Source organism: Mustela lutreola, chromosome 9 (genome assembly GCF_030435805.1).
Source record: "Mustela lutreola isolate mMusLut2 chromosome 9, mMusLut2.pri, whole genome shotgun sequence".
Taxonomy (NCBI): Eukaryota; Metazoa; Chordata; class Mammalia; order Carnivora; family Mustelidae; genus Mustela; species Mustela lutreola.
Window position 1 is genome coordinate 79,122,369 of NC_081298.1, and position 12,334 is coordinate 79,134,702.

Consider the following 12,334-nt stretch of genomic DNA (forward strand, 5'->3'; position numbering starts at 1 on the left):
TAACAGACCAATGTTGGTACATTAACTGAAGTCAGCACTTCACTCAGATTTCTAACGTCTTTTTGTGTTTCTGTTCTACAGTCCCACCCAGGGTACCACATTGAACTTAGTTATGTCTTCTCAGGCTCCTCATGGCTGTAATTCCTTGTTTTTGATGACCTTGGCAGTTTTGAGGACTACTAGTCGGGTATTTTGTAGAATGTCTCTCAACTGGGAATTGTCTTGATGTTTTTCACACCATGAGACTGCGGCTATGGGTTACTGGGAAAAAGACCAGAGAGTTCAAGGGCCATTTTTAGCAAACCGTGTCAGGGGGACATACTATTAGCATGACTTATCACTACTGATGCAGACCTGGACTCTTTGGCTGGGTTCCAAGTTATTTTTTGATTCTTTGCTCTCTCGTGCCTAACACCCTGCCAGTCACCAGGCCTCTCCCAATGATACCAGGGTCTCTCCCCAACCCAAGTCATTGGTATCAACCCAAAGGTTGATACCCACTTCGTTCTCAGCATTAAGTACCACACTCTCAGAGCGGTCTTCCTAAAATAAAACTCTTATCATTCTTATCCTTACTCTAGTCAAATAACCCCGCTTAGGGGGAAAAAAAAAAAAACACCTCCGTTTTTAGTTGGAAGATAAAAGCTGAGTCTTCGAGCATGACACGTAGGCCTTTTTCTCAACCTGATGTGCAGCGACTTTCCCTCTCTGTCTCCTATCCAAGCTCCACACTATTGCTCCTTGAATCAGGCCCCAGCTCATTCCCTCACACAGGCTTCCGCTCTATGGCCGTCTGCATTTTTCGAGTCCCTTTCTAGAAACGGCTCACAAAGTTCTCCTTACAGTCAAGGAGTGTGGTGAATTTGAGTGACCAGCATGGTGAACAGGCAGTTTCAGGGCACAGAAGCAGATGCTCCAAACTAACTAGGCCATGTGCAAACTGCACAGGGAGCATCTGGGCCAAAGCCCTTCGTGGTGGCTCTGGGGCTTCATTTCTTCATATCAGACCAAAGACATGAAGAAACAAAAAGCTCAGCAAGTGAACAAGAGGTGGAGACAAGGTCTAGATGGCGGGTACATTACTCATAGAATAAGTCATGGCCATGAAGCAATTTAATATGGAAGTATGTGCAGAATGTGAATATGAGCTAGAATGTGACAAAACAAGCTAAGGAACTTGGATTTTAACCCACAGGACTGTGAGTCTGAAAATAATTTAGTGAGTCCCTGACTATCATTACTTTATTTTTTATTATTTTTTTAAGTTTTTATATATTTGAGAAAGAGAGAGAGAGATCACAAGTAGGCAAAGAGGCAGGCAGAGAGAGAGGAGGAAGCAGGCTCCCTGCTTAGCAGAGAGCCCGATGCGGGGCTCGATCCCAGGACCCTGAGATCATGACCTGAGCCGAAGGCAGAAGCTTTAATCCACTGAGCCACCCAGACACTCCTATCATAACTTTAAAGTGAAATAGAACAGAGGAGAAAAAGTTGGTTTGTGGACATTTCATTTGTTTCTGCATATGTTCCTGCTTTGCAATGTAAACTGTATTTCATACTGGAAATCACCTTTATATAAGTGCTTTAAAACACTGCTCTATGGGTGTGGCTGGTTGCTTCAGTCAATAGAGCATGCAACTCTTGATCTAAGGAACATGAGTTCAAGCCCCACATCGAGCATGGAACTTAAAAAAAAATAAATTTTTAAAAAAGCAGTGCTATAGGGTGGTCTTACAAGGATTTGTAGCAGGGATGTGTGTTCCAACAGCATTTTTCAAAATTCCCTGAGGATCATGCTAGTTCCGGGCCCTAACCTAGACTCACAGAATCAGAATATCCAAGGGAAGCCTGGAAATCTGCATTTTCATGAGCACTCCATGTGCGTCTTATGAGGAAAACTTGGGAACACTGATAAACTGACAGCAGAATAGAAAACCGATTGGAGCAGGAAGAAACTGGAGATGGAAGACCATTGCTATTGTCTGAGATAGGGCAAGGCTTGGCTCTGTTCCCCAAGGCAACAGCCATGGGGAACAGAGAAGGTGGTGGCTGCTGGGGACCTATAGAAGGTGGGCTGTCAGATGCGGAGGTGAGGGACATGTGGGCACCTAGGTCTCCAAGGTCTGTATCTTGGATGCCTGCATAGATACTGACTACAGGAGAAAGAGGCTAAGTTTCAGGGGGAAATAATGCATAGGGTTTGGGGACATGTTGAATTTACAGTGAAATCTGTAACAAAGCAAAGGCATTTGGACATGCAGTACTGGAGCTCCCAGTAGGGGCCGAGGATGAAGACAGCAATTTCTGAGTCACTAGCATATAGGTTAGCACATGAAAAGTAAGATTCCCAAGGGGGTTGGGGGGTTGGTCCAAAGAGCCAAGGAGGGCACTGGAGGGCTTGTAGCACTCACCGCTCCTACTAATCTCTTCTGCCTCCCGTATTTTCCCCTAGGAGAGAACCCTTCACCCAATCCCTTTCTCTGCCCAACACAATCTCAACCTCTCCAACTCTCACCACTCCAGGTAGAACTAACCCCAGCACTGAGCTACAGTATCCCCTTGCATGCTCTGTCATATCTACACCCGTTTCTGATTAGGGTTACTGGTGTCCTGTTTTCTTTCTTTTCCCCACCATGAGAGGCAGAAATATTTCTGGATTCCCTTCATCTAGCACAGAGTAGAACCCTAACAAATGTTGGTGACATTGTGGTGAAGATTTAAAGGTAATTCAACAATTTGGACTTAAAATTCTAACATTTAAATGGTAAATGAATCTCTTCAAACAATAGCTACCAAACTATTTTAAATTGTTGCTGACGATATTTCGTGACACAGTACCATCTGGTTTTTATCTTCCTATTTCTAGCTCAAGGATCTCACGTTTTAATTTAACAACAGCTGCTCGAATTAATCTCTTTATTCCATTGCATAGCCCAGGAAAGGCACACATTCAAGTCATGAGCGTAAAGTTCATTTTGTTTTAATATGGAAAATATTTAGGACTAAATCACTCAGGTATTCTTTGACCAGAAATAGTGTGTACGTTGTGTAGCCCCAAAATTAGTTGTTGCATTTAAAAACAACATTTTATTTAAAATTTTCAAACATATACAATGGTAGGAAGAACATTAATAAACTTATATGTATTCATTACCTACTTCAATAATTATCAACTCACAGCCTATTGCTTCACCTCTACCCCCAACTTCACTGCATCTTATCTAGAAGTAAATCCCAGAGGGAGCATACTATGTCATCAGTAAAAGAGAAGACCTAAAAAAAAAAAATCTAATATATAAACATATATATGTACAGATACATATATATAATTATACTTCAAAATATTAATAGTTCTTTAACATTATCAGATATTCAGTCATTGATCAAGTTATTAATTCTTTATAGTCTGAAAAAAAATTAAGATCTAAATAATGCCCACACATTGCCATTGGTTGATATGCCCTTTGAGTCTCTTTCATTAATCTATAGGTTTTTCTTTTCCTCTTTTTTTCTTGTAAATTATTTATTGAAGAGATCAGGTCCTTTGTCCTGTAGTTTCTCCCAGTCTGGTTTTTTGCTGTTTGTATTCCCATGGTAGAGTGAAACATGTGCCTCTGTCTTCTCTGTACTTTTTGAAATTGGGAGTGGGAATGAGCAGCTTGATGAGATTCGGATTTTTTGGCAGGACTTCTTCATGGGACTTGGTGTGTTCTTCCTTCCTCTGTGAAAAGGTAAATATTGTTTGACTATCTCTTTCTTATGTTAGAAACAATCAGTGATGTTCAAGGTCTAGACACATTAATTCTTAGGGAGTTGCAGAAAGGTGCTACTCTAATTTCATCACTGCTTTGTCATTTAGGAGCTGGAATATTTCTCTAAGGAGGAGCTTCACCTCGTGCATTATCCAGTTACCCAGGGATATAAGTGAGATCAAAAGCTATGAAAAAATAATAGAATTTATATATCAGTTTTCAAATCAATAATTAATGGCCTCCCAGTCATCTTCTAGATGGGACCAATTTTTTGAGCATCATTATGAACTCATAGACTTAAACATATTTAATGTTTCAACTTATTGCCATTTATTATCCTCTTAATGTGCAAATAGTCCCATCTTTGGCCAGTGGGAACCTCGTTGGATTGGCTCTTTGGTTCGTTTGAAACAACTCTAGTACACTTTGATAGCTTCCTCAACTATCTATGTGACAAGATGCTTCGAGTTTCTCTTGTTCAATTCCTGCCCCAGACCTCAATCGGCATGGCTCCTTTCCATGGGAGATGGTATTGCAAGACCCTGTCAGGGTTCTGGGGGAGCTCACTGTACCTCAGTTGATCTGATCTTGACTTTGAAGTTTTAAATTTCTCGGACATAGCAGTGGCTAGCAGTGCAGACTCCAGAGGTAGACTGACTGGGTCTGAATCAGTTCTACCCTTATTAGGTATGTGACACTGGGCCAGTCTATCAACCTCTCCATGCTTCAGCTTCTTCAATTATAAAAGGAGAATAATAACCTTACCTAAATTTGTAAGATCCCGGTGAGATTTAAATGAGGAAATTCATGTAAATACCTAGAATAGAGCCTGGTGTGGAGGGTTAAGTAAAACTGACTATTAATATTCTTATTACTAATTTCTTGTGGCCTTGTTACTGTTGCCTGCTCACACTGTGGGTCATCTGGGATGTCATCCTTATATTTTATTCATATCTAATGACACAATGATTTATTTTTAAAAAGTTATTCTAAAGTCCCATATGCAGCATTCGTCCCACTAACATGCAGCTCTAAATGATGCAACACTCACACACATTAGAACATTTCCTGGGGGCGCCTGGGTGGCTCAGTGGGTTAAGCCGCTGCCTTCGGCTCAGGTCATGATCTCAGAGTCCTGGGATCGAGTCCCGCATCGGGCTCTCTGCTCGGCAGAGAGCCTGCTTCCCTCTCTCTCTCTCTGGCTGCCTCTCTGTCTACTTGTGATTTCTCTCTGTCAAATTAATAAATAAAATCTTTAAAAAAAAAAAAAAAAAAAAAAAAAAAAAAAAAAAAAGAACATTTCCTATAAAGGAGTCCAAATTCAACAAAGCTAATAGCATTCATGGAGTCACCAAGCACCAGCATACTTCCTGCTTTTTATACTCTTTGGAAAGGGGTAAACTAGCACAAGGCCAGCTGGGAGTGGCCTAACCATGGAGTCAAGTTCTTACTTTGCATTACCACGTCACTTTTGTCTGGTCTTCCCTGGTTGAGCACAGGGAGCTCTTAGAAGTGTCATTCCCCAAAGGCCTCCAGCTCCCTTTTTAATCAAACTGGTGGAGCTTCAGGACATATTGCAGATCATGTAAATCTTAATACCGGTTCTGTCTGGCAGCTCATCTCTATCAAATCTTGATACATTTAGCCATTTGCAATACAACTCCTCTTTCAGGTTTGAGATGGTAAAGATTTTATGGCTGGGGCTACTGACTGGTCAAAATAAAGACAGTGACAGGGAAGCAGAAGCCCAGGGGATTGTCTCCTTGCTGGTTCATTAGATCCCAACAAAGCCTCTAGGAACCTCTCTAAACCTGAAACCCTTCAGAGCTGTAATATGAACAGTCTCTAAAGTGGTTATGCCATGAACTCCTTAAAACAAAGACATTATTTGCAATTTTAGACACTTGCATCATTGACATATGATTACATTATAATTGCATCAGCTGGGCCAATTTGTCTGTGGAGCTCTGGCCAGAAATTCCCAGGATGAACCAAGCTCTATCATTGCTTAAACATTTACTCACTTGTTTTAAGGGTTTTTTTTCTATTTTCATGTCTCATGGCACTCTCAGTATTTCTTAAGTGGCGTTTTCCATGAAGATGACATTAAAGATACTAACTGTAAAAAAAAATAATAATAATATGTAACATATATTTGTCAACCAGGAAGTGGGTGTAGACAAATAATGTTAGATTCGTATAATGAATGAGTCACAAAATAAAGTGGATCTTTAGGTATTAATACTTAAATGTATCTTCAGGTATTGAAAGAACAGAAACAAGTTTTGAACATACTCGAAACAGTATATATAGTAGGATCATATTTCAGTAAACATGTTGGTATACATGTTGGTATACACACAGAAAAAAAAATCTGAGTGGGTACCTCATGGCCCAGTTGGTTAACCAAATGCCTTCTGCTCAGGTTGTGATCAGGGTCCTGGGATTGAGTCCTGTATTGGGCTCCCTGCTCTGTGGAGAGTCTGCTTCTCCCTTTGTCCCTTCCCCCTGCTCCTGTGCTCTCTCTCTGTCTCTCAAATAAACAAATACAGTCTTAAAAAAAAAAAACTGAGGAAAGATAGCCTAAGCTATTAATAGGGGCTATTTGGGGGGCACCTGGGGAGCACAGCTAATTAAGCCACCACTCTTAATTTCAGCTCAGGTCATGATCTCAGGAAAGAGTCTGCTTGAGAAGTCTTTCCCTCTGCCCCTCCCCCTTACTCACATTCTCTCTTAAGTAAATAAATAAATAAACTTTTTTTTTTTAAATAAGAGCTATTTTCAGAGATGAAATTATAATTTATTTTTCATATATATTTCTATACTCCTTGGAATCTCTTATGAAAAGTATTCTTTATTCAATCAGAAAAAAAATATTTTATTGAAAATCAATGTTAGGATGTATTCAAAACCACAAAAGAATCTATTATTAATAATATTAGTGAGATTTATCATGGTAGCTTCTCAATTGAGAGGTATAATATTATTAAGCTTCTGTGAAAATAGTACTTATTATCACTATAATAACTGATGTAGTTAAAAAAAAAAAAGTGTAAGTAGCCTTCGTTGAATCCAAAACAATTTAGTACAGGTTTTTTGTTTGTTTGTTTTGGGACTTGTGTGTGTGTGTGTGTGTGTGTGTGTGTGTGTGTGTGTATGTTTAACATTTACCAGTTTTTTAAAGGATGTGATAAATATGAATCAATAACAAGATGAAGAGTTACACAGAATGAGGCCAGGGAAAAGAGTCACCACGCTCCCCATATCTCCAAACGACAACATTGCAACCAGCTACTCTGAGCCCTAAACTGAGCCAAGGCCCCCACAAAGGAAGCAGCTCCCCCTCTACTGTAGGAACAATGCCACAGGGAACAGAGGCTGACATCATCTTCAAGCAAACACTCATTTTACTAAAAGTCAACAAAGACGTATAGGTTACACTTTACAAAAATAGCATCTATTTAGATCTCTCAATTCCCCCCCATCCAATCCAACAAAAGGGAGTTCTGAGGGAGCTAAGAGGACAAGATGCCCCTTCCAGACACTGCAGTAGCTCTGTGCAGTCCCAGACCACTGGTCCAGGGCACAGGAGGTGAGTTTAGCGGAAGCCCCTCCCGCAGCCAGCATGGAGCACCTGGAGCTTGTCCAGAGCCCTCATGCACCACCCCCCCCACCCCCAGCGGAGGGCCCTGCCAGGGCCATGAACATGATGATGCACAGCCTGAGCCCTGGCTGGACACACAGACGGGTCCAGTCTCAGGAGAGACAGACTGGTACCCATGGTAGTTGCAGTCAGCCTCATCCAGGTCAGCATCAATAATAGCCTGGGCTTTGGTTCCAGCTCCTCCTCTAGGCAGCCCTTTGGAGGCCAGGACTTGAAAGGAAACGGTGAGGCTGGCCACCAGTGCCCCCTACAGGAGGCCAATGAAGACATCGCTCCAGTGGTGCTTGTGGTCAGACCCAAGAGGGTAGCCAACATAGAGTGCAAAGGCCAGCAGGAAGAACTGCACCATGGGCTGCAGATGTCGTGCCTATTTCCAGCAGAGCTGTGCATGCATGTAGAACTCCAGGAACATCATGCAGTACAACCCAAAAGAATATCTGGAGTAGACAGTCTGGACTCGGTTAGCAGGGCTTCCCCTGCACATGTTTTCCACCTGCACTTAGAGGGAGGAATTGATGAGACTCAAGTCAGGGTCACACACCACCAGGAAGCTGAGCCGCAGATGGCTGGTGTACTTGGCCCTGGTCGGCCAGCAACTGACTCACTGCAGCCCCAAAGGAAACACCCTAACACCTTGTAGACAGCAGCTATATCACTGTTAAGTCAGAGCAGGGACAGAGATGGTCTTTGTACATACATCAGGTAGACCTCCCCGGCCGCAACAAGGATGCGGCCATGAGCCCACAGATGATGGTGTTGGGACAGTGGGGCACCAGATAGAGTCATCTTTGCATTAGAACCATGCTTTTGTGGTGGATTCACAAGAGTCAGGATGGCAGAGAGGCTCCACTCAGAGAAATGCTGTCAGGAAGATGGCAGAGGAAGAAGATCCTAAGCTACCTTCTCCTATGTCTACACCAAGGCTATAATCTGATAAAGAACAACTTGCTTTGAGAAGAAACCTGGAGAACAGCATTTCCATAGCTGAAGATAAAAAGACAAAGCTACACTGAGAAGAACGGGGTGGGGGGCAGAGACTCAACACCCCTAGTATGATTACCCACAACCCAGAGGGCTATCCCAGGGGTGGAGGTCCTCACCCATCTCACTTGCTCCAAGATCCAGCACCGAGATGGGGGTTTAGAAGCCCCTGGCCCATATGTGAAGACTGATTAATTATAGAGCATGCACCAGAGGGGCAGGGATGTGTAGGAACTTTCAGAGGGAATGGAAGCACAGATGGGCACCATTTTTCTTACCCTCCTTCAGCCTAGCTAGCCAGACACTGGTGGGCACCAATTCTAACATTCTCCATCCACCTTGTAGCACCACTTGCCCTATCCTGGCATTCCCCTGTGGACCCATCCTGCCCAACACGCACACCCCACAGGTGTCCCTCCAAGGAGGCTCCCATCTTGCCACACCCTACAGGAAGCCTCAGCCAGGATCAGCACCCCTCAAAAGTGATACCATCACAGGGAGGAAGAGCAATAGTAATGACCTGGCCTCATAGTCAGACCACACCAGGGGCTAACCCACCCACCATCATGCCTGCATCAACCACAACTGGGCCTCTAAGCCATCCAGGCCAGGGCCAACCCTACCCACCAGTGTGCCTGTGGCAATCATGGGCCCACCACAACAGGAGGACTCATGCAACCCACACAGGAGACACTTCCGTGAGTGCTTCATTCTGGCTGGAAAGGGTGCGGAATTGGGCTTCTAGGCCCCACCAGACTCCTATGTAAGGTCACTACCTTCAAGACCAGGAAACCTAACTGATCCATCTGATTCATAGAAATAAACACAAACATAAACAAACAGAAGAATCTATTCCAAATGAAAAAATAAGGCAAAACCTCCAGAGGGGGGGAAAAAAAAGCTAAATGAAACCAAGATAAGCAATCTACCCAATAGAGAGTTCAAAGTAATGGTCATAAAGATGTTCACTAAACTTGAGAGAAGAGTAGATGAATTCAATGAGATATTCAATGAAGACATAGAAATATTAAAAAGAACCAATCAGAACTGAAGAATACAATAATTGAAATTAGAGGATGCAGAAGACATGTCAGTGATCTAAAAGACAATAGTAGAAATCATTCAAGCTAAACAGCACAAAAAGAAAAGAATTTTTTTAAATGAGGGTAAGTTAAGGGACCCCTGGCACAACATCAAGTGAACTACCATTCACATTGTAGGAGTCCCAGAAGGAGAAGAGAGAGACAGAAGGAGGCAGAAAACTTATTTGAAGAAATAATAGCTGAAAACTTCCCTCACCTGGGGAAAGAAACAGATATCTAGGTCCTGAAAGCACAGAGGTCAACACAAGGTGAACCCAAAGAGGTCCACACCCAAGACACATAATTAAAATATCAAAAGTTAAAGCTAAAGAGAGAATCTTAAAAGCAACAAGAAAAATTTAACTGATTACATGCTAAAAATACCCATAAAACTATCAGCTGATTTTCAGCAGGAATTTTGCAGGCCAGAAGAGAATAGCATGATATATTTAAAGTGCTGAAAGCGAAAAACCCACAATCAAGAAAATTCAGCAAGTTTCTCATTCAGAATTGAAGAGATAAAGAGTTTCCCAGACAAATAAAAGTTAAAGAACCAGCCTTATCAAAAATGCTAAAGTGACTTCTTTAAGCAGAAAAGAAAAGGTCATAACTGGAAGTAAGAAAATTATAAAAGGAAAAAATCCCCTGGTAAGAGCAAACATATAGTGAGGGCTATAGATCAATCACTTATAAAGCTAATATGAAGGTTAAGAAACAAAAAAAAGTAGTAAAATCACTGTATCTACAATAATTAGTTAAGGATACACAAAATAAAATGATGTAAAATATGATACCATATACATAAAATGTGGTGATGGGGGTATAAAAATGTAGTGCTTTCAGAATGCCTTTGAACTCATATGACCATTGGCTTAAAATAGACTACTGTATAATAGGATGTTATATGTGAACCTCATGGTAACCAAAAAGCAAAAACCTATAATATATGCAGATAGAATAAAGAGAAATGAATCCAAGCATAGCATTAAAGAAAGTCATCAAATCACCAGGGAAGGGAGCAAGAGAAGAAAGGAACACAGAAGACCCACGAAAACAACCAGAAAATTAACAAAATGGCAATCAGTACATACCTATTGATAATTACTTTACATATAAATGGACTAAATGTTCCAATCCAAAGACATAGGGTGACTGAAAGGATAAAAAAAAAAAAAAAAACAAGATCCATCTATCTGCTGCCTATAAGAAACTCATTAAAGACCTACAGACAGGGCCGCTTGGGTGGTTCAATTGATTAAGCATCCAACTCTTGATCTCAACTCAGATCCTGATTGCAGGGTCATCAATTCAAGCCCTGCACTGGGCTCCACACTGGACATGGAACCTACTTAAAAAAAAAAAAAAAAAAAAAAAAGACCTAGAGACGTATACAGAATAAAGATATTCCGTGCAAATGGCAATGAACAACAAAAAATTGAGGGGGTAGAGGAACTGAATAGACATTTTCCAAAGGAGACATACAGGTGGCCAAAGAAACATCAAAAAGATGCTCAACATCAATAATCATTAGGGAAATGCAAATCAAAACCACAGTAGGATATTACCTCATACCAATGAGAATGGCTAGTGTTAAAGAGACAGGAAATAACAAGTGGAGGTGAGTATGTGGAGAAAATGGAATCCTTATACACTGTTTTTGGGAATATAAATTGGTACAGCCATTATGGAAAACAGTATGGAGGTTCCTCAAAAAATTAAGAATAGAAATACCATATGTTCCATCAGTTCTACTTCTGAGTATTTACCAAAAGAAAATGGAAACACCAACTTGAAAGAATATATGCACCCCTATATTTATTTCAGCATGATTTACAATAGCCAAGATATGGAAGCTACCTAATTCTCCATCAAGAGAAAATGGATAAAGACAATATGGTACATATATACAACGGAATATTGCCTGGCCATGAAAATGAATGAGATTTTTGTCATTTGTGACAATATGGATGGAGCCAGAGGGTATTACACTAAGTGAAATAAGTTGGAGAAATACAAATACCATACGATTACATTTACATATGAAACCTAGAAAACAAAACAAAAACAAACTCATAAATACAGAGAACAAACTAGTGTTTGCCAGGGGGTGGTGGGATGGGTAGAATATAGGGCATTAAGAGGTACAACCTTACAGTTATAAAATAAATTAGTCATGGGGATGTAAAGTGCAGCACAGGGAATGGTTAATAATGTTGCAGTAACATTTTATGATGATGGGCACGTCCTCCGAAACGCTCTCAGGGTGTCCCACTTGGGAGAGAGCTCACATGCCTCTCAATTCCTAACTGCCCTTCATGCCCTTCTGCCCTCCTGCCCTTCGTGCCCCATGGTTCTTCTTTCTTTCTCAAAGCATAATTATCTGTGCAGTCTCCTCTATTGTACCACACTGTAAGCTCCTTGAAAGCTGGCACTGAGTTTTATTCATCTTTGTATTGCCCAAAGCCCTCATCCAGGGCCTCATACATTTGTGGAAAGAAAGAGTAAGTGGAGACAGCTCTAGGCCCTACCCCCATGCCTCTGCTCCCTCTCCCAGAGGGAGGGCAGATCAAACCTCCCAGCGATGAAGGGACTGCCTGCCCTGTGCATCTGGGGGATTTGCAGTAGCCACCGCTCCAAGGCAGCTTTTATTTAAACACGGCTGGTATTTATAGAACGAGGTCATGTACTCCAGACTGAACAGAAACTGAAGTGGAGAGAGATGTCAGTCAGGCTCTGAGCAGATAAAGGGTACTCTGGGCATGCAGAGACCTTATACCCATGAGCATCAGGAATGTCCATGCCACTCCCTGGACAAACACAGATCCCAAGGCAAGATCCCTCCCCCGACCAATTACAAT

General features: G+C 41.7%; 1 pseudogene; it reads right to left on the reverse strand.

Annotated features, from left to right (window-relative positions):
- Positions 1-7,264: 7,264 nt before the first annotated feature.
- Positions 7,265-8,199, reverse strand: LOC131808379 (phospholipid phosphatase 2-like; annotated as a pseudogene).
- Positions 8,200-12,334: the final 4,135 nt, after the last annotated feature.